Raw genomic sequence first — 23,433 nt, 5'->3', positions numbered from 1 at the left:
GTCAGTAGTCATGATGAAAATGCAAATGAAAACCACAGTGTGATGCCCCTTCACACACACTAGAATAAAAATAAACTTTAAAATCAATTTTAAAATATATAAATAAAAATAACAAATGTTGGCAGCAATGCAGAGAAATTGGAACCCTTAAAAGTTACTTGTGGAGATGCACAATGGTGCAGTCTATGCGTACAAACCTTTACCGTTTACTTAAAAATATAAAATATAATTACCATGTGGTTCAACAACTCCACTCCTAGATATATACCAAAAAAATGGAAAACAGGCATTCAAACAAAAACTTGTACACCAATTATTCATAGCAGCACTGTTCACAATAGCCCAGGGTAGAAAAGATTTAAATGTCCATCAGCAGGTAAACGGATAAGCAAAATAAGGTAGATTCATAAGCTACATTATTGTGTCATATAAAGGAATAAAGTAAAATTATACAGCCGCTGTGGAAAACTGTATGGTGGCTCCTAAAAAACATGGATGTGATCCCTTGATTCCACTCCAGGGTGTACACCCAGAATATTAGAAAGCAAGGGCTGGAACAGACATTTGTACCCCATATTCATAGCAACATTATTCACAATACCCAAAAGGTGGAAGCAACACAACACATCCTTCAACAGATGAATGGATAAGTACAGTGTAGTATATACACAATGGAATATGATTCAACCTTTAAAACTAAGTTAATTCTCACACATGCTACAATGTGGATGAACCGTGAAGTCATTATGCTAAGTGAAACCAGCCAGACACAAAAAGGACAAACGTTCTATGATTCCACTAGTATGAGGTATCCAGATAAGTCAAACTCAAAGACAAAGTAGAATAAGGTTGCCAGGTGTTGAGATGAGTTCGTGTTTAATGGTTACGGTTTCACATGGGGAAAATAAAGCTCTGGAGATGAATGGTGAGGATATTTTTACAACAATGTGAATGTAGTTAATGCCACAGAACTGTGTACTTACAAATGGTTTAAATGGGGCTTTCCCCATGGCACAGTGGTTAAGAATCTGCCTGCCAATGCAGGGGACACGAGTTCAAGCGCTGGTCCTGGAAGATCCCACATGCCGCAGAGCTACTAAGCCCGTGAGCCACAGCTACTGAGCCCTCGTGCCACAACTACTGAAACCTGTGCGCCTAGAGCCCGTGCTCCGTAACAAGAGAAGCCACCGCAATGAGAAGCCTGCACACAGCAACGAAGAGTAGCCCTGCTCGCCGCAACTAGAGAAAGCCTGCGTGCAGCAACAAAGACCCGACACAGCCAAAAAATAGAAAATAAAATAAAATAATTTTTTAAAAAGCTTTTAAAAAATGATTTAAATGGTAAATGTTATGTGTTTTTAATCACAGTGGAAAAAATGAATGAAATAATGATCAATGTTACAATGTGGATAAACACTGAAAACATCCTAAGTGAAAGAAGCCATACAGAAAAACCACCCAGATCATGCTCATCTTGTACACTTTAAACCCTGCAAGGTTTTTTAAGTGAGGAAAAGCCCCAGTGATGGTTCCAAGAAAAGAAAACTGGATTCGAATAGAAAAATACATTTCCACAAAGCTGGGGCAGCTGGTGAAAGTTGAAGCAGGTCTGTAGATAGGATTATAATGTGGAAACCATAATTATTCCTCATTTTGGGGTTATGTGCTCATTCCCTGGGAGAGTGGCCCTCCTACTCTCACAGGGTAAAACAAACTGGAGTATTTTGTGAATGTGGAAAACTTTATACTGCTATTTAAAGTTTTTTATACACTTGAAATTTACTAGAAAATAAAGTACTTATCAAAACAGCCATGTCATACCATGCCAGAAATACAGACAGAGCTATAGGGACTTGCCTGGTGGTGCGGTGGTTAAGAATCCAACTGCCAATGCAGAGGACATGGGTTCGAGCCCTGGTCCAGAAAGATAACACATGCTGCGGAGCAACTAAGCCCGTGCACCACAACTACTGAGCCTGTGCTCTAGAGCCCGTGAGCCACAACTACTGAAGCCCGAAGCCTAGAGCCCATGCTCTGTAAGAAGAGAAGCCACTGAAATGAGAAGCCCATGCACTTCAACGAAGAGTAGCCCCAACTTGCTGCAACTACAGAAAGCCCACGTGCAATAACAAAGACCCAACATGGGCCAAAAAAATTAATTAATTAAAAAAAATAGAGCTACAGAGCATACAGCACTTCCACTCCTGGGTGTATATCTCGGGATAACCATAAGTCCATAAGACACAGGCACTTCAACTATTAGTGCAGCCCTTTTGCAGGAGCCTCAACTTAGAAACAATATAAATGTCCTTGGAAGGAAAAAATGGATAAAGAAGATATGGTACTTATGTACAATGGAATATTACTCAGCCATGAGATCAATGAAATAAGGCCAGTTGCAGCAACTCAGGTGAACTTAGGTACAATCATTCTAAGTGACATAAGTCAGACACAAAAAGACACTTAGCATAAGATATCACTTATAGGTGGAATCTAAAAATGGCTACACATGAACTAAATTACAAAAGAGAGTCACACATTTAGAAAACAAACTTAAGGCTGCTAAAGGGGAAAGGTGGGGTGGGGTGAGGCATAAACCAGAGGGTTGAAATTAGCACAGATAGGGTTCCAAAGACCAAATAGGTAATCTACAAGACCTACTCTATAGCTCAAAAAACTAGACTGGGCACACTCTAGTCACCATAAAAGAATATATACGACTGGTAAGAATCTGAAAAAGAATTTATGGATGTCTCTCTGTAAGTGAATCAAGTGGATGTGCAGCAGCAAGAAAGACAGCATTGAAAGTCAGCTACACCCCATTATAAAAATAAATTACAAAAAAAAAAAAAAAAAGGAGAAACTGTTACAAAATTCGTTCCGGGGCTGTGATGAACCCTGCATTGACCCCATCTAGATCCACAGCGAAACGGGACAAGAGCAGAGGGCTCCATCTCTGTCTTTACGTTTACAGTCTAATGAGAGCTCAAGTCATTTTACCTCTGGTCATACACTGCTGATTATTTTCAACAAATCCCAAAGATATCGGTGTTTTATGTTTACTATTTGGTGCTTGAGCTGGAGTAGCAGGCAGCGCCTTGAGTCTATTAATCCTGGCTGAGCTATGCTAACCTGGAGCGCTACTTGGAGATGCCCAAATCTTTAACGTAGTCATAACAGTCCCTGCACTTGTAATAATTTTCTTTATAGTTGTACCCATTATACTGCAGGGTTCAGAAACTGACTTGGGCCACTAATAACTGGGACACCTGAGGTAGCATTTCCCCAAATAAATCATGTAACCTTTTGACTACTTCCCCCATCATTCTTATCCTACTCATATTACCAGTAGTAGAAGCTGGTTCTGGTACAAGTGGAACTGTATATTCAGCTCTAGCCTGCAATCTGGCCCACGCAGGAGCCTCTGTCGACCTAACCATTTCCTCCTTACCTTTAGCAGGTGTCTCTTCAATTCTTCGTGCTATTTCTTGTATTACTATAGTCTTTAATCCAAAACCAGCAGTCAAATCCCAATACCAAACACCATTATTTGTTTACTCTTCCCTAACTATAGCCATATTACTATAATTACCACCCTCAGTCCAAGCAGCCAGAATTGCCACACTGTTAAGAGATAGAAATCTCAACACCACATTCTTTGACCCTGCAGGAGGAAACCGAATCCTATAGCAACACCTAGTTTGATTCTTTGGTCACCCTGAAGTGTGTATTCATGGCCTACCAGGGTTTGTTATAATTTCACATGTCATTACATACGATTTAGGACAAAAACTGCCTTTCAGCTATTTGGGAATATTATGAGTCATGTCCACTGGCCTTTTAGGATTTCTCTTGTGGGCCCATCTTATATTTACCATAAGGATAGCTGTCGACTCAGTAGCATACTTTGCATCAGCTACCATAATTACTTCTATCCCTACAGGAGTAAAAGTATCTAGCCGATTAGAAACTCTTTATTTAATTTTTTAATTTTTTAATTTTTGGCTGCGTTGGGTCTTCGTTGCTGCACACCGGCTTTCTCTCGTTGCGGTGAGCGGGAGCTACTCTTCGTCGCCATGCGCAGGCTTCTCATGGCGGTGGCTTCTCGTGTTGCAGAGCACAGGCTCTAGGCATGTGGCCTTCAGTAGTTGTGGCTCACGGGCTCTAGAGGGCAGGCTCAGTAGTTGTGGCGCACGGGCTTTTTGCTCCACAGCATGTGGAATCTTCCTGGACCGGGGATCAAACCCGTTTCACCTATATTGGCAGGCCAATTCTTTACCACTGCATCACCAGAGAAGTCCCTGATTAGCAACTCTTCACGGAGGTAATATTATATGAGATCCCACTCTATTATGAGTTTTAGGCTTTATTTTCCTTTTTACAGTAGGTGGTTTGACAGGAATCATCTTAGCCAACTCATCCCCAGACATTGTCTTCCAGGATACATACTATGTAGTAGCACACTTCCATGACGTAGTGTCCATGGGAGCAGTCTTCACTATTATAGGAGGCTTCCTACACTGATTCCCACTATTCTCAGGTTACACAGTTAACTCAGCAGTAGCAAAACTCACTTCACAGGTATATTTGTAGTAGCAAATATGACTTCCTGCAGCACTTTCTTGGCCTCTCAGGGAGGTTACTACATTCCTCTGAGGCACACACAACATGAAATATTTTGTCTTCAGGCTCATTTGTCTCAGTAGCAGCAGTAATGCTAATAATCTTCATACTGTGAAAACCATTTGTGTCCAAACGAGAAGTCTCAGCAGTGGAAACTGCTGCTCCTAACCTAGAATGGTTGCACGGATGCCCTCCACCATATCCTATATTTGAAGTCCTACCTATGTAAATGTAAAATAAGGTAGGACTCAAGTCCTTTTCAAGCAGTTTGAAGCCAACAGCATAACAATTATGCCTTTCTCAATAAATGAGATAAAAATAAAAAGTGATGTAAAATTTTCAAAGTGAAATTATAGGCTAAAATAGTATATATCACGAAGGCATATCAATTTCATCTAGGCTCTCAAGATACAACATCATCCATTATGGAAGAACTTTTACATTTTTATCACACACATTAATAGTGATTTTTAAAAGAAGTTCTCTAGTCCTCTATATTATTTCACTAATATTGACAATTAAACTAACTCATATATGTACAATAGATGCACAGGTAGAGAAAATTTGAACATTTTACCAGCCATTATTGTAATCTTAGCTGCTCTATCATCATTGTGAATCCTTTACATGATACATGAAATCAATTACTCTTCCCAAAGCATAAAAACTATGGGTCAGTAATGATACTGATGCTACAAATACACAGATTATGAAGATTTAAATGTTGACTGCTCTGTAATCCCCACATCAGAGCTAAAACCAGGAGAATAGTGATTAATAGAAGTCAACAACCTAGCACTATAGAGATAGCCATTGAATATTAGTTTCATCTGAAATTGTTGTACACTCCTGAGCTGTTCCTTCTCAGGCCTAAAAAAGAGCTGCTATCCCAGGACGCCTAAATTAAAGAATCCTAATACCGACAGGACCAGGCCTATGTTGTGGACAATGATCAGTAGAGGTCGTTTTCCTGAGGTCAAAGACAGGACAGAGGGATATGGCTGAGATATGGGGTGAATCTGGAGCCCATGGGGATGCACCCTCCAAGCTCCAGGATAGGAATGGGGCCTCTGGGGTCCCAGGCCACCCACCACGCCCTCCCGAGCAGGATCTTGGCAACATTCCCTGTCAGTGATGAGGCAGCCCTAGCACTTGTCACGCCCCAATGCTGTGTCCTATGTGGGTCCCATGCTCTTGGGACCACACCCACACTCTGCAGGTCCACGCTGCAGGGTCCTTCCTGCCTCAGGAGTAGAGACCCCACAGCAAGCAGTTTCCTCCCCAACCAGCAGGAGGAGGGGAGGAGAGCAGGGGCACCAGGGGAATCTCACTCAGACAACACCCCAGGGGTGCCAGCGGGAACAGTGATGATGCAGATGAGGCACAGACCAAGAGATGGATCCAGAGGACCCAAAAGGCAGCTGGTCAGGTCCTGGCTCATCTGTACCCCAGACACCTTTGTCCCTCATACAGCCCCTTCCTCATACACCCTCTCCTTAAATGCAGATTCTTCAGATGCAAACAGGCAGAGCTTCAGACTGAAAGTCAGCTCTTCCAAAGTGACCCCTCAGCAAACACTGCAGGATTCCACTCCAGTGGGTGCCCTGGAGTCCACAACTCAGGGACTGAAGTGGATATCGGTGCCAGGGGCAGTGGGAGAGAATGGGGAGTGAGACGTTCGTGGTTGTGGAATTTTGGTTTTGCAAGATGAAAAGTTCTAGGAATGGTGGTGATGGCTCCACGAGAAAGTGAATAGATCTGATGCCTCAGAAACGTGCACTTAAAATGGTGAAGATGGTAAAGGGTATGTGACGTGTGTTTTATTTCACTTAAAATAAATTCTTAAAATAATGTCTTGTTCACTGTGATTCCATTTCGACTCCCCTTCATCACAGATGTCGGAGGCCCAGACACAGTCCCCTACCTTAGGGGCCATCACGGTACCCTCACATGGCACATGGGAGACCATTCTTAGGGGGGGCTAGTCTCTGCTCACCTGACCTCTGTCCAGGGGGACCCAGGCAGTGGTGACCCCCATAGATTAGACATATGATATGATATGTTATTAATATGATACCACCAAGCATTGTCACTCACCAGAACACAGAGCAGCAACCCACTCAAACATGTCTGACCTCACATGAATGTGAGAAGACTAAGAGAAGAAAAGGTACCACAGGTTAATCAGGTCAACACCCTTAATGCAGAGGTTGGAAATCTCAAAGGGGAAAAGACACACTGCAGGCAAAGAGCACATATGGGCTCTCCCCGTACTAGTGATCCTGACCCATGCAGATGTGGTGAGAGCCACACAGTCCCCACACCCTTTACCTGGGGTCGCACGTCCACACTCACCATGGTGCCCCCACCTCCCTAGACCCTGCACCTAAAGTCACACGTTCTCTCTCAACAGGTGACCCCTCCTACCCAGACCTCTCCACCTGAGTCACATGTCCACAGTCCCAGGGTGAACCGCCCTCCCCAGACTCCCCCAACTGGGGTCACACGTGCACAGTCTCCAGGGTGACCTCACCTCCCCAGACCCTGCACCTGGGGTGACATGTCCCCTTGGTCAGGACACCATGGCTCTGCTGGTGGATCCCCTCATGTGGAAACAAGCTGTGTTCCTGGGGCCTCCTGGGATGGGAAAATGTGGCAGGTGGGTCTCCTCTCCCCACACTTGTACCAGAGAAGTCCTCTTTTCAGTTTGATTCTGTTGATTTTACCTGTTTTTAAAGCTTTCATGCTAAAGTTGAACACACTACTTGGTTCTGGCAGGCTCAGTCCTTTCTTGTCTCACATACTTGTTGAGATAATTCACAGGACAGCAGGGCTGAAAGCAGAGGGGCAGCTCTGGACGCTTCTGAGTAGGGATGGTAGAATGGAAGGAGAGCTCAGCAGCAGCCTCAGCTGTTACCCATCGGGCTTTTGCCCGATCTGCGTGCCCTGCAATCAATTCACCAGCTAAACCTGCCTCCCTACACATGATGCACGTGCTGGTGAATTGGAATTATTGCCAGGTAGCCCTCCTGTGGATTCTCCACGAGCCCCAGGGAAGGTGAACCTTACAGGGATTAAGACTAAGGCCCCGACCACAGCACTGACCCTTGGCAGGACCAAGTAACCACACTCAGAAGAGAGGCTGTTACTTAGAGAAGCCCACCTCAGTTCCAGACCCCAGACATTTAAGCACTCACCTTCAGATGCAGGCACGGAGCTTCCCAGTCCTGAGGCCAGGCCGGGTTTCTACCCAGGTTCCCATAGTCCTAGCGTACACAGAACATGGTCAGGCCTAAATCTTCTTCTTATAGACAACACATGGTCAGCTCTGAACATAATCAGTAGAAAGGACATGCAGAGGTCTAAATCTACCGTGTAGACAGAACTTGACCATGTTTAAACTAGCTTAGGGCTGATGAGGTACAGATCACACACATGGGTCTCTCATCTTTGGACACCCACATCAGGAAACTGAACAAAATCTTTGTCATTAAACATTTCAACAGGCAAAACCAAAATGTTACCAATATCTCTGGCCACCTGATGGTCAGGATCCACGGGTGAGCCACGAACTTCTGAGAGTGCAGCCCCGTCTGCTGCCAGGACAGACAAGAAGTGGCCTGATTCCAGCCTCCCAGGCTTCCAGAAGGAGGCGGCCGCACTGGAAGCCCAGGCAGGACAGTCCTGCATGGTCCGGGCCGGGAGATCCGGTCTGTCCATTCCACTGGCCGATTCCGGGCGGGGCGCTCAGGGCCGCTGAGAGCCCTGCACTCAGGTCCTGCTTCCCTGCAGCGTGTGCATGTGCGTGTGCGTGTGCGTGTGTGTGTGCGTGTGCGTGTGGGTGTGTGTAGAGGGGGCGGCGGCTGACGGCTCCCATGGCTCCCGTCCCGGGCACCGCGCTGTCTTCGAGGGGAGTCACGGGGAGAGGTAGGGGCACAGAAGCTGTTGGAGAGGAGAACCCACCGCGGAGCTCCTTGCACACTGGCTCGCCCCCCCTGGTGACCCGCCTGCCCATCGTGGGCCGCATGTCACCCCCCAGCCCCCACCCCCGAAGGCAGGGCGCCTGCTCTTTCAAAAGGACAAGGTCTCACATGAAGGAGACCCAGTGGGGACTGTCACGCCCCCACTCCTGATGCTGACTTTGGGAGAATGAACCCCCTTGACTGGGCGATGGGACACTGTGAGGAAAGAGGTGGCGGCCCCATCCAAGTCGGGGCCTGGCTGAGAGATGGGAACACAGGAGCCAAGTGCAGGGCCTGGAGGCCAGGCCAACAGGAGGGGCATCCCCAGCCTTGGCCGGGCTCTCCAACAGTGACATTGTAGCTTTAGGGGACCTGGGGCAGGTGACTGAATGTAATGGGGGTCTAAACTGGACCCTGAATGGGGCTTAAAGAAGGTGTGAAGGATGTTACTGAGACCGTGACAGTCATTGGAAGACAGACTCTGTGTCAGGACATCCTGCTCCATCCATTTAAATCCCTGAGATCTGTGACCTTTACGTGGCTACGCAGGATTGTTAGAGCAGCTGCGTGTGGATATATCTGCAAGTGGTTCCGGCAAACACACAGTTGTGCACACAGGCGGGCACAGCACACACACAAACATATGTAGGTGCACAGCACAAATATATTCACACACTAGCATACGAACACACATGCACGCATATGCCCATGCACACACTAACGTGAGCAAGTGCACACTAACTAACGTGTGCAAGTGCACATACCTATGCACATGCACAGCATAGGTATGCAAACAAGCACATGCACACGCATGTACATAGCACACACACAGGGAATAAAGTGAATCCATAAAGTGAGTCCATAAAGCATTAAGTCCTGAACACAAGTGAAGCTGACATGTATTTTTCCCTTTTCTCAGCTTTGATGTTTTTCACAATAAAAAGTTTAAGGAAAAAGTTAATGGCAAATGACTTTTGATTCATAGGACTTTCTGATGTTATTCCACAAATATTATGACAGGAGAAATGAATGTAGATAGTACATGTGTCCACTAATGGATGAATGGAGAAGAAAAACATGGTCCATCAATACAAGGGAATGTTATTCAGCCTAAAAGGGAAGGCAATTCTGAAACAGGCTGCAGCAGGGATGAACCTTGAGGACATTAATGCTCAGTGATGCAAGCTAGACACAAACAAACAAACAGTGCTTGATCCATTCATACAAGGCCCCTAGAGCAGTTGGAAACATAGAGACAGAAAGTAGGATGGTGAGTGCCAGGGGCTGAGGGTGGGACAATGGCGACTGAGTGTTTAATGGGGACTGTTTCAATTTTGCAGGATGAAAAAATTCTGGAGGACGATGGCGGTCAGGTTTGCACAACAGTGCGAATTACTTCTGGACCCTGAAATGTGCACTTAAAAACGGTTAAGATAGTAAAGTTTATGTTTTGTGTATTGGACCACAATTTTTAAAACTTTAAAAAAAAAACAACAGGAAGTAGTCCGTGAATAACACAAGATGCACAACTTCACTAACAACCGAGGGATTAAAACCGTAAGAAAACTACTGTGCACACACCTACCAGAATGGCAGACATGAAGACACAGTATCAAATATCAGCAGGATGTGGAGCAATGGAAAGCCTGGTGCGCAGCGGGGGGTGCAACCACTTCTGAAACAATCGGGCCTCAGAGAGCGAAGTCCGTGCACACAGACCCACAGTGTTCCTCCCAGCTGAACACAACCCCCCCAGCCCTGCACCAGGACACACGGACATGGACTCTGCAGCCACAGGAGCCAAACCTGAAAGAACCTGAAGACCATCACAAGCAGATGCAGAAATGAACCATGCACGCTCCTATGAAGGAATATTCCACAGCAATGGAGTACATTTTGTTTAAAGGCAGTAAAACTATAAAAAATTATTTTTTTAAAAAAACTATATTCACAAGATGAAAGAATCTATAATTCTGGCACCTAAGGATTGTCGAATGCTCCTAAAAATAGATTGTTGTGGAAACGTTTATTATAAGGAAATTAACATATTCTCTAGGAAGGACGAGGTGAATGGGTCTGCTACATTTTCTACATTGAAGACATATACAGGTTTTGATTCTACTTCTGTTAAATCAAGTGGGGCTTCATTGGATTTCTGCTACCGCGGAGATAATCAAATTCTGCATAGGGGTCAGGAGAAAACTAGTCATAGGCGTTCTCGTGTAATAATTACTGTTGAAAGTGTAAATGATCCATTTACCAATAAGACTGATAATAGAATAACTGCTACATTACTTCATATGAGATTGTGTGTGCTACTGTCCCTAGGGCTCCAGTGAGTGAGCATTTTGAATGTGAAGCTCATCCAGATCTGAGAATGGAATAAATGGCTAGGTGTGATATGGCTAATATAAATAATATGCCAACATTTATATTAATTAGTGGGTAAGATATGGGAAGAAGAAGTCATGTTTTGAGAGCCAGGGTTAAGGTTAGTATTGGGGCAATAATATATAAATTGATGATGTTGATGGACATAGTGGTTCTTTAATAAGTAATTTGTATGCCTCAGCAATGGTTTGTAATCATCCATGGGGGCTGAGGATTGTTGGCCCTTTCTGGATTTTTATATAGCCTAGGATTTTCCATTTAATTAATATGAGGAATGCTATGGTGAATTAAATTGGGTAATTTGTGAAAGAATGTTGATTATAAACATATTCTTAGGACGAGGACTTGAACCAGTGCAGATAAAGTTTTCAGTTTTACATAATTACCGGGCTCTGCCACCTTAACAAACATGGTTCTACAGTAGGGTATGTATAAATTAATTGAATGTAGATTATATCATCATTTAGTTTCCAGACATTTTGTAAAGTAAGCCGTAATGCTCTTGTCCTTTCCTACTAGAAGAAATCTACAATAGACAGAAAGCAACCAGGATGACTCCAGTCTGAACTCAGATCACGTGAGACTTTAATCGTTGAACAATTAAAAGCAGTTATACCATTGAAATGTCGTGATCCAGCATCAAGGTCATAAACCATATTGCCGCTATGAACTCCAGATTACAATTACACTGTTATCCCTAGTAAAACTTGTTCTGTTGATCAGTGTTTTAAAACAGGTGATAAAGCATTTTGACTAGTTGGTCTAAATTTTGATCACTCAGAGGTGGTTGCTTCTCCAAAAAATAAATGGCACACGGGCCCAAGGCACACCAGCTTCAGTAGTTGTGGCACACAGGCTCAGTAGCTGTAGCCCACTGGCTTAGTTGCTCTGTGGCAAGTAGGATCTTCCCAGACCAGGGATCGAACCCGTGTCCCCTGCATTGGCAGGCGAATTCTTAACCACTTCATCACCAGGGAAGTCCCAGAATCGCAGTCTCCCTTTTAGTATACCTTAAGCCCAAAGAATCCATGGAGAATTGTTACAGAAAATAAGACAATAAAATATTGTAAGGACTGTAACAGAAGCATATAGTACACAGTTCATATAGACACAGCCCAAGCAGTTACAAAGTATATTAAAAGGGAGGCTGCAATTTTATTTTATTATTTTTATTCTTTTTTAACATCTTTATTGGAGTATAATTCCTTTACAATGATGTGTTATTTTCTGCTTTATAACGAAGTGAGTCAGTTATACATAAGCATATGTTCCCATATTTCTTCCCTCTTGCATCTCCCTCCCTCCCTCCCTCCCTATCCCACCCCTCTAGGTGGTCACAAAGGACCGAGCTGGTCTCCCTGTGCTATGCGGCTGAGGGAGGCTGCAATGTTAAAAGAATAAGATAAATTATACCCACAAACTCCCAATCTTTCCTGAAACGTTGCAATCTGGAACCCTATTGTAGGAAGCAGAAGATTCCAGGAGACATTCTACAAATGAAGGACTCTAAACCCTGTGGTTGGATAAGGAATTCTGGAAGGAAGATATCCTCACCCGAGGAGAGCAGGTTCCTATACTTGTCTAACATCACATACCTGGACAGTTCCCACTGATCTTGGTCCAGGCATTGCCTGTCCTCTTGAGAGAAAACTATGGCCATATCCTGGAATGTCAGCAGTCCCTGAAACTAAAAGTACACATACCGTGTGGCCACAGGAAGAGTTCATAATGTGACCCAAGAAGAAAAGAGCAAGTTAAGAGAACTGGTTTTAATTTAGAAGAGTGTCTTCAATTACCCACTAATATATATATATATATATATATATATATATATATATACTTTTTTTTTTTTTACAAAGTAAGTTTCTCTATCTTATTTCTAACTACGAGAAAAGAGTGTGGCATGATCCACAAAACCAGTATAGAGACTATACTTATCTGGAAAAGAAATGATAAAATGATGGTTTCAACACAGGCATATGCATTTTTGAGTGTTTTATTTATATCAAATTGGATAAAATGTGTGTATTTCTCAGAAAAGACGTGTCGAGGTAGAAATGTACCTTTCAACTATTCATGGGTACACAAGTACACTGGGGAGATTGTAAAAGTTCAGACTGTGATTCAGTAGGTCCGGTGGGCCTGAGTTCTATTTTTTTAACAAGCTCACTTTTAACTAGTGATGCCACAGTCTCTGATTCATTAACGACAACTGTGAATAGCAGAGACATAATTAGAAAGGTAAAAATTCATATTTAATTTTGAACTTAAAGTGTTTTATGGATTTTACACCTTTAATAGGATAGTAAGCACAGCAGCAACAATCATTTGTGAATATTTACTATAGACCGTGTATCTTTCTAACTTTGTAGTGTAGGACTCCAGGAAAAATGCCTGGGCTGCGGTCACAGTGGGCGGGGCCCTCAGGCCGGGCCGCCCCTCCAGGACCCCCGACGGGGCCCTGCGCTCCTGGCGGCTCCCTCCCCCCGCGCCTCCGTCCCTCCCAGAAGACCTCGGGGCAGAGCGGTCCCACCCGCTGCGCCCAGAACGGAGCCCGCGTTTCCGCAGAGCTGGAGCTCCCGGCTCGGGGTCTCTTCCCTCCGCCTTCACGGAACTGCTCCGGAGCCCGCGGCGAGGGCGGCCTCATGACGCTGCCGGCTCTGGAGGGGCCCCGGAGGCCGAAGCCGCGACAGTCGTGCGGACGGCGGGCCGGGTAAGTGGGCGCCGACCCTCCGCCTGGTACGGTGCCCTGGCGGCAGGGCAAGACCAGCTTCTGAGGGGCAGGGGTTCGCTGCCACCCGCCGTTGCTGTGCAGAAAGGGCGGCCCCCAGCGTCTGGTCCCGGGAACTTCGGTCCCTCCTCTCGGCCCTGCCCTCGGCCTGGCTCGCCGGGCCTGGGGGGCGTGGGGAGGGGGTCGGCCTGAGTGTCCTGAGGGGAAACGGGGCAAGGGAGGCGCCGGGCCCGGCTGCAGCGTCAGCGCGCCTCCCCCCGACTGCGGGGAAAGCGTCTAAAAACTCCTCCCGAGGCTCGCAGGCCCCTTATTCAGCGGAGTCCCTCTGCCCTCCTTCCTCCCTGAGCTAAAGTACCGGGGGAGGGGATAGGGCAGGGCACTGGCGCAGGTAATGTGGACCATCAGCAGGTGATTGTTAACTAAGGAAAACCGGCTCTCCCAACGTGAGGAATGCAGCGCTTTTCTTTGTTTGCGGAGATGCCAGAGTCTGGGCTCCCTGAATTCCTTCCTTTCATATGCACCTCAGCGCTCTGGGGCCTGCATTCTGTATTTGCATATCCTGAGATCCTCAGGGCTCGCGGCTCACACTGGAGGGCTGCAAGGGCTGATGACTGTGATATCCTTTGTTTACTGAGATGGCAAGAAATATTCCGTTTCTCACAAGCTTGAGGGGCACAGAGTGAAAAGGGTAGGAGACTCTCACTCGGCATGTACTTTGGTTTACATATAGATAATATTTACACTTAACTGTGCTACTAGAGGTTCTCAAGTGTGATCAACTTGTACTACTGCCCTCTATGTATTAATTTCATGAATATCATAAGATAAATGCCTATAGAATTGACTTAATCCATTTAAATAGGATAATGGTTTTTAAAGGAAACAGAATAGAAATATAACAACAAATCCCTTACCACTAAAGGCTGGGTCTGGAGCAACCTAAATAAATGTTCCATTGTTAGAATATTGAAAGATGTATTCAATAGAAATATCAACAAAAATGACAAATAATGAGGGCAGCAGAACGTTGAAATGTTCTATCTTTATCGTTAAAGTGGCAGAACATCATGTATTAGTAGGCGCTGGGGGCAGAAGATGCCTGATTTTATACCTTTGTCATATTTGTACAGTTGTTTCAACAAGTAACTTAAAGACCAAATAGAAAAAAAGGAGGTTTGTGCCTGAGATCATGTTGATGTGAAACCAGGGATGGCCACCTTGTCCCAGGTGAGTTAAGTTTACCTGGCAGGTAGACCGCAGAGCTCCTGAGAAGCAAGGGTTGGAATTTTTCTGCTGGGTGCCCCTTAGGTTCTGTGACTTGACTGATTGTGAGTCATGTTTCGGGAAAGACCTGATCACAGGAAAAGGGTGGGGAAGAGTGATTTGGGGAGCAGCTAACAACATGCATCACGGCTCATGGCTTGAATGAATTTTAAAGAAACAGGAAAACAAATGCTTCTTATGGAATCAGAGAATGTCCAGCCGGACAATCCCAGAAAATGAGGAACACCCATCCCATTTTCCAGATGAGAAAACAGAGGCCCAGCAAGGTGAAATCCCTCACCCAAGTTGCACCCGTCTCTCCTCCCCACTACATGGTTCATGAAAGCACGACTTTTCCTGTCGTGATCACTGCTGAACCCCAAAAAGGACCAGGCATCTAGCCGCTGCTCCAAAAATTTTGGTTGACTGTAGGAACAATGCTATTTCTTTCTTTCTCACTCTTATTCAGGATTGTGCCAAGAACTCCCCAGGCTGCAATGTAATTCGATAAATGTAAATATTAATTGAGTTTTGTTGTGATGAGGACTTAGGCTTTGGAGGTAACAGACTTGGTTCAGATCTTGGTTCTGCCACTCAATAGCTGTTTGGCTTTGGGAAAATTACTAAACCTCTCTGAGCTTATTTCCTCCTTTGTAAAGTGGGGATAAATGTATCTGAGCCAGCAGAGCACCTGCATGAGAGATGTGCACTAAATATTGGTCTTTCTCACTCTCCCACGCCATCTCTGTTCTTCCCAGAGAAGTTGTACAGAAGGATATAGTGCTTTTTTAAATTAATTAATTAATTAATTACTTTTTGGCTGTGTTGGGTCTTCGTTGCTGTGCGCGGGCTTTCTCCAGTTGCGGCGAGCGGGGGCTACTCTTTGTTGTGGTGCGCGGGCTTCTCATTGCAGTGGCTTCTCTTGCTGCGCTTGTTGTGGAACACCGGCTCTAGGCACACGGGCTTCAGTAGTTGTGGGCTGCAGGTTCACTAGTTGTGGCGCATGGGCATAGCTGCTCTGCAGCATGTGAGATCTTCCCTGACCAGGGCTCGAACCCATGTCCCCTGCGTTGGCAGGCATATTCTTAACCACTGCGCCACCAGGGAAGTCCAATATAGTACTTTATAAAGAGGGGTTTTAATTGATTTCAGATAGTGTACATGTTTCTTGTAGAAAAGATTTTTCCACTATAGAAACATTAACATGCAATACCACTACAAATGCAGTATTCTATGGGTTAGATATTATCAGTAAATTTTATAAGTAATTGGGCAAAGGCCAAAGCACTAGGTACTGGGGAGTAAGAAGTCTCAAGTCTGGGGCGCCCCCCCACCCCAATTTCAAGAGCAGGGTGTGTTTTTCAAATCCATATTTCATCTGGTCTTTGTTTCTCATCCATCCTCTGTGTCTGCCTTTCACAAAAGGCTCAGATCCTCCACTTTCACACCCTCCCGGCTGGCTGTGCCCCAGCTCCCGTCCTGGAACCTCTGCACGCATGGGTGTGTCTGTTCTCCCTGGGCCTCACCAGCTTTGCCAAGGAGCTGCTGTATCGTGCACTGCTAGCTGTACCCCAGAGTGCCTAGACCCTTCTGGTACATGAAGTACACCCTCATCACCATGAGTGCACGCCCATCCCCTTACCTTATATCCTGCCTCTAAGCCAGGCTTGGGGGTGACTAGTGTGCATTCAGCTATGTGAGGAGCTGGGATCAAAGTGAAGTTCCCAACTTTTGAAGTTGCAGGCTTGAGGGGCACACAGTGATTTAAAGTCGGGTCACCTGACTTAAAGGGGGGGCTGATTGCTTTAAAGCCAGGGCAGCTGGCTTAAACCCTGCGTCCTTCCGCTGCAGGACGAGACCAACTTGGCGGTGCTCGGGTTTGCTCCAAGCCAGCACTGCTGTGCAGGAAGAGCTTCCAGTAGCGCCTTAGTGCGGGGGGACTTGGTCCGTTGTCTTGCCGCTGCCCTCAGAGCGGGACCACCTGCTCTTCTGGAGGAGAATCAGGGAGGGGGAAGTGCAGAGTCCCGGCTGGAGTTGCGGCACCCCTTGTCTGATGGCAGGGAAGGGGGGGCGGGGCTGTGTGGTGTCCTGGGGCTGGACTCACCAGGTCGACTCAGCCTCTCAGCCTCCTGACCTCACCCCACACACCCCACAGGAGTCTCCAATAATATGTAATTGTGCCTTAGGTTCTCGGTCTTCAAACTCATACCCAGGCTCCCAGGTCCCTTGATTTAGCCAATTCCTCTGTGCTCTTTCTTCTATTAGATACAGTCCCAGAGGGAGGGGCTGGGGGATGGGACTGGAGGGACCCCGGCAGCACTGGCCTAGGCTGACTAAAGAGATCCAGGGCCTGCGCTATCACACATGTGCGAGGACCCTTAAGGCGCAATCGAGGGGGCCAGTCAGAGGCAGTCCTTGTTGCCTCAAGTGAGTATGGATCACCGTCAGGTGGGGAGCATGCTGACCCCTGAGAAGTACTGTTAGAAGGATGTGTTCCTCCCTCGGCTTCAAGGACGTGGGTGGGCTTCAGGGCTCCATTTCCCCTCCAGACCTCCAGGGCTGACTGCACCCCAGCGGCCTTGCAGACCTGGCTTCCTGTCCCAGAACTTGCCAGGCTCCAGGAAGAATCCAGACTGCAGAGATGGTGCTTGAGCGCTCCAGCTTAAGAAGTGCTGTCCCTGGGGACCCAACAGTGGAGGGAGGAAGGGTGAAGGGAGTAGGGGGGTGGGGTTGGGAGGGGTGGCTGCCCTGGGAGACTTTGAGAGAGAAATATCGCCCCCCACACCCCCTGCCCCCTGCAACTGACTGACCCACTGATGCCATAGGATCTCAGGCCCTTTTAGTCAGAGATGCCTCGGTTTCTTTACTCCTGCGTTCAAAACTATGCAAAACCAACTCTTCATCCTCTTGCTGCCTGGCCAGGACTTGTAAAGCACTGTTCTTTTGGAGCATTCGTTCCCTAAACTGCAGTTTGGAGCTGTCCCAACTATTTAAAAGTGTTCTCCTTAAACTGAGACTAAATCCTACTCTTTTGGAAAAACGCCCTGCACTTCCCAGGAGATCATGTTTTCTGCCCATTCCTTCCTTCTACTTCCCTCTTAAGAAGCCCTGTGCTCAAAGGGCTTGGTGACTTATTTTTTGCTTGATGTCAAAAAGAAACCTTCCCCATGCACCGCAAAAATCTTTCCTGGAGCATAGGTGTTTCAAAACCATGACCGTGTTTTGCAGTCATTATACACTGGGTAGACTGCCTAGCAGTCCCTCCAAGAGCCAGAGGTGAGCGTAATCAACTTATCTGATTGGATGCCCTTCAAGTTTAGGAAGGTCCCATTCTTATGCCCCAGCAGATAAGACAGGGCCCTGGATGGCTGTGGCTGTGATTAGATAACTTCTGATGATTTTATTTCCCTTACTGAGCTGCTGCTTCTAGGTTGAATTCATTTTATTACCTGTCTTTTTTTTTTTTTTTTTTTGCGGTACGCGGGCCGCTCACTGTTGTGGTTTCTCCCGTCGTGGAGCACAGGCTCCGGACGCACAGGCTCAGCGGCCGTGGCTCATGGGCCTAGCCGCTCCGCGGCATGTGGGATCCTCCCGTACTGGGGCATGAACCTGTGTCCCCCGCATTGCAGGCGGACTCTCAACCACTGCGCCACCAGAGAAGCCCTACCTGTACATTTTTAAAGAAAGACTGAAAAAGTCACTGTAATAGGTCAGTAGTCTGAGCTCAGGGTTAGTCAAAGGTACTCACAGGGAGGAAGGTGGATAAACATAGGTGCGTAAAATAGGAGGGTTGGCAAGTACAGCCAGGACAACCGGGCTCACCGTGCGCACTAATAAAGGCCAGAATCTCCTCATTTATCTCTGGTGGGAAGTTCTGATGGTTTCTCAGGATGAAACTCAAATCATATTCAAACTAGGGGGCTTCCCAGAAGGCGCTGAAGCACCGGCAGAGCCCACCTGCGCTCCCACCTTGGCACTCCAGGATCAGAGTTGGGTTTGGAGGTGGGGTTGCTGTAACCCCAAGGAGGTGAGCAGAGAGGAGGAGTTGATTACCGGTCTCCTCTGACTCTCTGGCCCAAATTGCCTGGCTTCACGGGGGGGCAGAGTTTTGCTTTGAGCAACTTATGGGGCACTTCCAGACTGGTGGGGTTGCCCAGTGGCCCGACAGTCTGACAGGCTGGCTGCGGTGTGACCGCCCTTTGTTTCTCCAGAATCTGTTCATCAGGAGGTGCATGGTTGCGGAAGCCCGTTCACCGCCCCCCCCGAGGGTGATGGCACCTTCCCTGGCTGTACCCTATGATCACCAGGTACTTGAAATGAATGCAAGGTTTTTGACTTCAAGGAAGAGCTCACATAACCCCTTCTGCCTCATAATGTGTGGGATTTACTATAATGGAAGGACATTATAAAGAACAGGTAGAAAACTCACCTGTTGATCTCCATGTAGGAGTTTATTTTGCATGAATCTCTCCCACATGAGTAGATAGCAGAGGTTTATTTTTCTTCCCGTGTGTGTAGTTGTGGCAGAGGACATAGGTATGGTGGTTTGAAGCCCTCAAAGAAATATTCTCAGAATTCTCAAGACTTCTCTTGATTGGAACCGAAAGAGACCTGGAAAAGGAGGAAAAGCAAAGGAGGAGGGAGAACGAATGGCTGTTTCTCAGTAAATTTACCTTCCTGGTTGATTTTTCTGTCTTCTCATTTCTTTTAACTTCTATGTATGTCTAATGGAATGATGTAGAAAGGCTGATTTTTATGCTTTAAAAGAGTTTACATCACAAAGAAACTAGAAGTGGCTAATGGAACTTATTCACATCAATGTTACATAGAGACTTTGATATTAAATTTGTATACTAAAATGGGTTAATCCAAATTTTCTCTTTCTTTTTGAGTGAATATTTGTAACATATTTTTGTAGATAATAATTTATCCTAGATATACAAAATTGTGAGAATGGGTACCATTTTTCGCCACTTAAATGATTTCTTTTAAATGAATAGATCGTACACTTTAAAGGCCAATGTTGTCTTACAAGTTTTTTTTTAATTCCTTGATTTCCAAAACTTGTGTTTATTTAATTGATTTCTATCTAATAATCTGTCTCTCCTTTATTGTTTCTTACTTTATATTTTATTGATCTATAGTTAATTTACATTATTATATTAGTTACAGAGGTACAACATAGTGATTCATAAATGTTTAGGTTCTTCTCCATTTATACTTATTATAAAAGAGTGGCTCTATTCCCCATGCTATACAGAACGTCACTGTAGATTATTGATTTTATACATAGTGGATTCTTCCTCAGAATCTCCTACCACTATTTTGCTCCTCCACCTGTCTCCCCCTGCTGGTAACCACTAGTCTGTTCTTTAATCTGTGAGTCTGTTTCGTTGTTTTTGTTGTTGTTGTATTCAATGTTTTAGATGCCACGTGTAAGTGATAACCTACCAGGCTTGTTTTCTCTGCAGCTTATTTTACTAAGCATAATACCCTCCAAGTCCATCCATGTTCTTGCAAATAGCAACATTTCAGTTTTTGCTGAAGTCATCATAAATATCACTTTTAACCCTAACCTATTGATGAACACTTAGTTTGACTCTATATCTTGGCTATGGCAAATAACACTGTTATGAACATTGGTGTGCAGTTTTTTTTTTTTTAAGTAGTGTTTTTGTTTTCTTCTGATATACCCAAGAGGGAAATTGCTGGATATTATGGTAGTTCTATTTTTAGTTTTTTGTGGAACCTCCATTCTTCTTTCCACAGTAGCTGCACTACTTCACATTCACATCAAGAGTTTACAAGAGTTTCCCTTTCTCCACATCCTCACTAACCTTTGTTATTTGTGACCTTTTTGATGACAGCCATTCTGACAAGACTGAGGTGATATATCTCATAGTTTTGATTTGCATTTTATTGCCGATTAGCTATGTTTAGCATCTTTGTGCATTCTGGCTGTCTATCTGTATTTTTTCCTTGGAAAAATGTCTATTTAGGTCTTCTCATTTTTTAAAAAAATATTTTGGGTGCAGTTCTGATATTGAGTTGTATGTGCTGTTTCTGTAGTTTAGATATGAACCCTTGGTTGGTCATCTTTTTGGTGTTAACCTCTTATCATGTGCAAATATTGTCTCTCCTTCAGCAGGTTGTCTTTTCATTTTGTCTTTGGTTTCCTTTGCTGTGCAAAATCTTTTAAGTTTAGTGAAGTCCCATTTGTTTATTTTTGCTTTTGTTTCATTTGCCTTAGTAGACTGAACGCAAAACTGTTGCTATCATTTATGTTGAAGAATGTTCTGTATTTTCCTCTCGGGGTTTTATGGTCCTACATTTAGGTCTTTATTCAGTTTTGCGTTAATTTTATATACGGTGTGCTAAAATACTCTAATTTTATTCTTTTCCATGTAGCTGACCAGTTTTCCTAGTACCACTTATTGAAGAGACAGTTCTTTCTCCATATTGCCTGCTTTGTCACAAATCAATTAAATATACGTGTGTGGGCTTACTTCTGGGATCTCTATTCTATTCCAGTGATCTTTGTGTCTGTTTTTGCTCCGGTCCGATGCTCTTTGATTACTGTCGCTTTGCAGTATAATCTGAAGTAAAGGTGCCTGATGCCTCCAGCTCTGTTCTTTCTCAAGATTGTTTGGCTATTTGGGGTCTTTGTGTTTCTATACAAATTTTAAAATTACTTTTTCAAGTTCTATGAAAATGCTTTGGTATTCTAATAGGGATTGCATTAAATCTGTAGATTATCTTTGGCAGTATGGTTATTTTAACAGTATTAATTCTTCCAGTCCATGCACCTGCTATATTTTCTCATCTTTTTCTGTTGCCTTCAACTTCTTTCACCAATGGCTGATACATTTCTGAGTACATGTCTTTTACTTGCTTAGGTGTGTTTGTTCTTAGGTATCTTATTATTTTTAGTGTGATTGCATATGGTATTGTTTTCTTAATTTTTTTCTTTCTGACAGCTTTGAGTTTTGTTTTTTTCTTCTTTTTCTAATTCCTTCAGGTGTAATGTTAGGTTGTTTATTTGATATTTTTCTTGTTTCCTAAGAATAAGCTTGTATCACTATAACTTCCCCTGTGAACTGCGTTGGCTGTGTCCCATAGATTTTGGATCACTGTGTGTTCATTTTCATTTCTCTTGGGTATTTTTAGAATCCCTCTTTAATTTCTTCACTGTTCCTTTCTTCCCCTTTTATTCCCTTCATCTGTGATGTGAGGACTATCTTTAATATTATGTTTGGATTTCTTTCAGTTGTGTGTGTGTGTGTGTGTGTGTGTGTGTGTGTGTGTGTGTGTGTGATTATTTAAGTTGCTGAGCTCTTAATTTCACGTGGACACTAACAACCCTGCATTGTTACTCTGCTCCCCCACAGTTACTGAATTTGACCTTATATTTTACATCTACTTGTTTTGTGTGTCCCTTAACTTCTTATTGTGAATATAGATGATTTTATTACTGTTTTCTTTCTTCCTTCCTATTAGCTGTGTACATGGTTGATTTACTGCCTTTGTTTAATATTTGCCTTATCCAACGAGGTTTTTCCGTTAGTAAGTTTCCTTTTCTAATTTTTATGTTTCAGTCATGGCCTTTTCTTTTTCACTGAGAAAAGCCCCTTTAAGATTTCTCATAAAGCTGGTTTGGTGATGCTGTGCTCTTTTAGTTTTGCTTCTCTGTAAAACTTTAGATCTCACCATCAAATCTGAAGGAGAGCCTTGCTGGGTAGAGTATTTTTGGTTATAGGCTTTTCCCTTTCATGACTTTAAATATACCATGCCACTCCCTTCTGGCATGCAGAGGTTATCCTGAAAAGTCAGCTGATAACTTAATGCAAGTTCGCATGTTTGTAACTTGTTGCTTTTCCTTTGCTCCTTTTAGTAGTGTCTTTTTATCTTTATTTTTTTGCCATTTTAATTACAATGAGTCTTGGTGTGGTCCTCTTTGGGTTGATCCTGTTTTGGCCTTACTGTGTTTACTGGACTTGGATGTCTGTTTTCTTTCCCAGGTTATGGAAGTTTTCAGCTCTTATGTCTTCAGGTATGCTCTACACTGCTTTCTCTTTCCTTTTTGCTTCTGGGACCAGTATAATGCAAATATTAGTACACTTGATGTTTCACATGTCTGTTCAACTTTCTTCATTTCATTTTAATCTATTGTTTTACAGTTCATCTTCAGTGATTGCCAGTACTCTGTCCTTCAGTTTTCTGATTCATTCCTCTGTGTCATTTAGTCTACAGTAGTTTCCTTTTAGTGTATTTTTCATTTCAGTTATTGTATTCCTCATCTCTGTTTTGTTGTTCTTTAATGCTCTAACTCTTTTTAAAAAAATTCTACCTTCTTGCTCTGGTCGTCCATTCTTCTCCTGAGTTCTTTGATCATCTTTATAGTCATTACCTTGAACTATTTTTTGAGGAGATTGGCTACCTCCACTTCACTTAGATCTTCTTCTG

At 44.4% G+C, this 23,433-nt stretch overlaps 1 pseudogene across 1 annotated transcript in view; it reads right to left on the bottom strand.

Moving 5' to 3' along the window:
• LOC307061585 (phosphoethanolamine/phosphocholine phosphatase-like) overlaps positions 1–6,981 on the bottom strand; it is a 160,204-nt pseudogene extending 153,223 nt beyond the window's left edge. Inside the window, exons 1-2 of the transcript in view lie at positions 6,955–6,981; positions 6,721–6,778 (exon numbers count right to left, since the gene is read on the bottom strand). The product of the transcript in view is annotated as a phosphoethanolamine/phosphocholine phosphatase-like (transcript). The remainder of the gene's footprint in view (positions 1–6,720; positions 6,779–6,954) is intronic.
• Positions 6,982–23,433: the final 16,452 nt, after the last annotated feature.

The sequence above is a fragment of the Hyperoodon ampullatus genome (assembly GCF_949752795.1).
Source record: "Hyperoodon ampullatus genome assembly, chromosome: 12".
NCBI classification, from domain to species: domain Eukaryota; kingdom Metazoa; phylum Chordata; class Mammalia; order Artiodactyla; family Ziphiidae; genus Hyperoodon; species Hyperoodon ampullatus.
The sequence above is the reverse complement of the archived record's forward strand: the minus strand, read 5'-3'. Positions and strand labels throughout refer to the sequence as shown.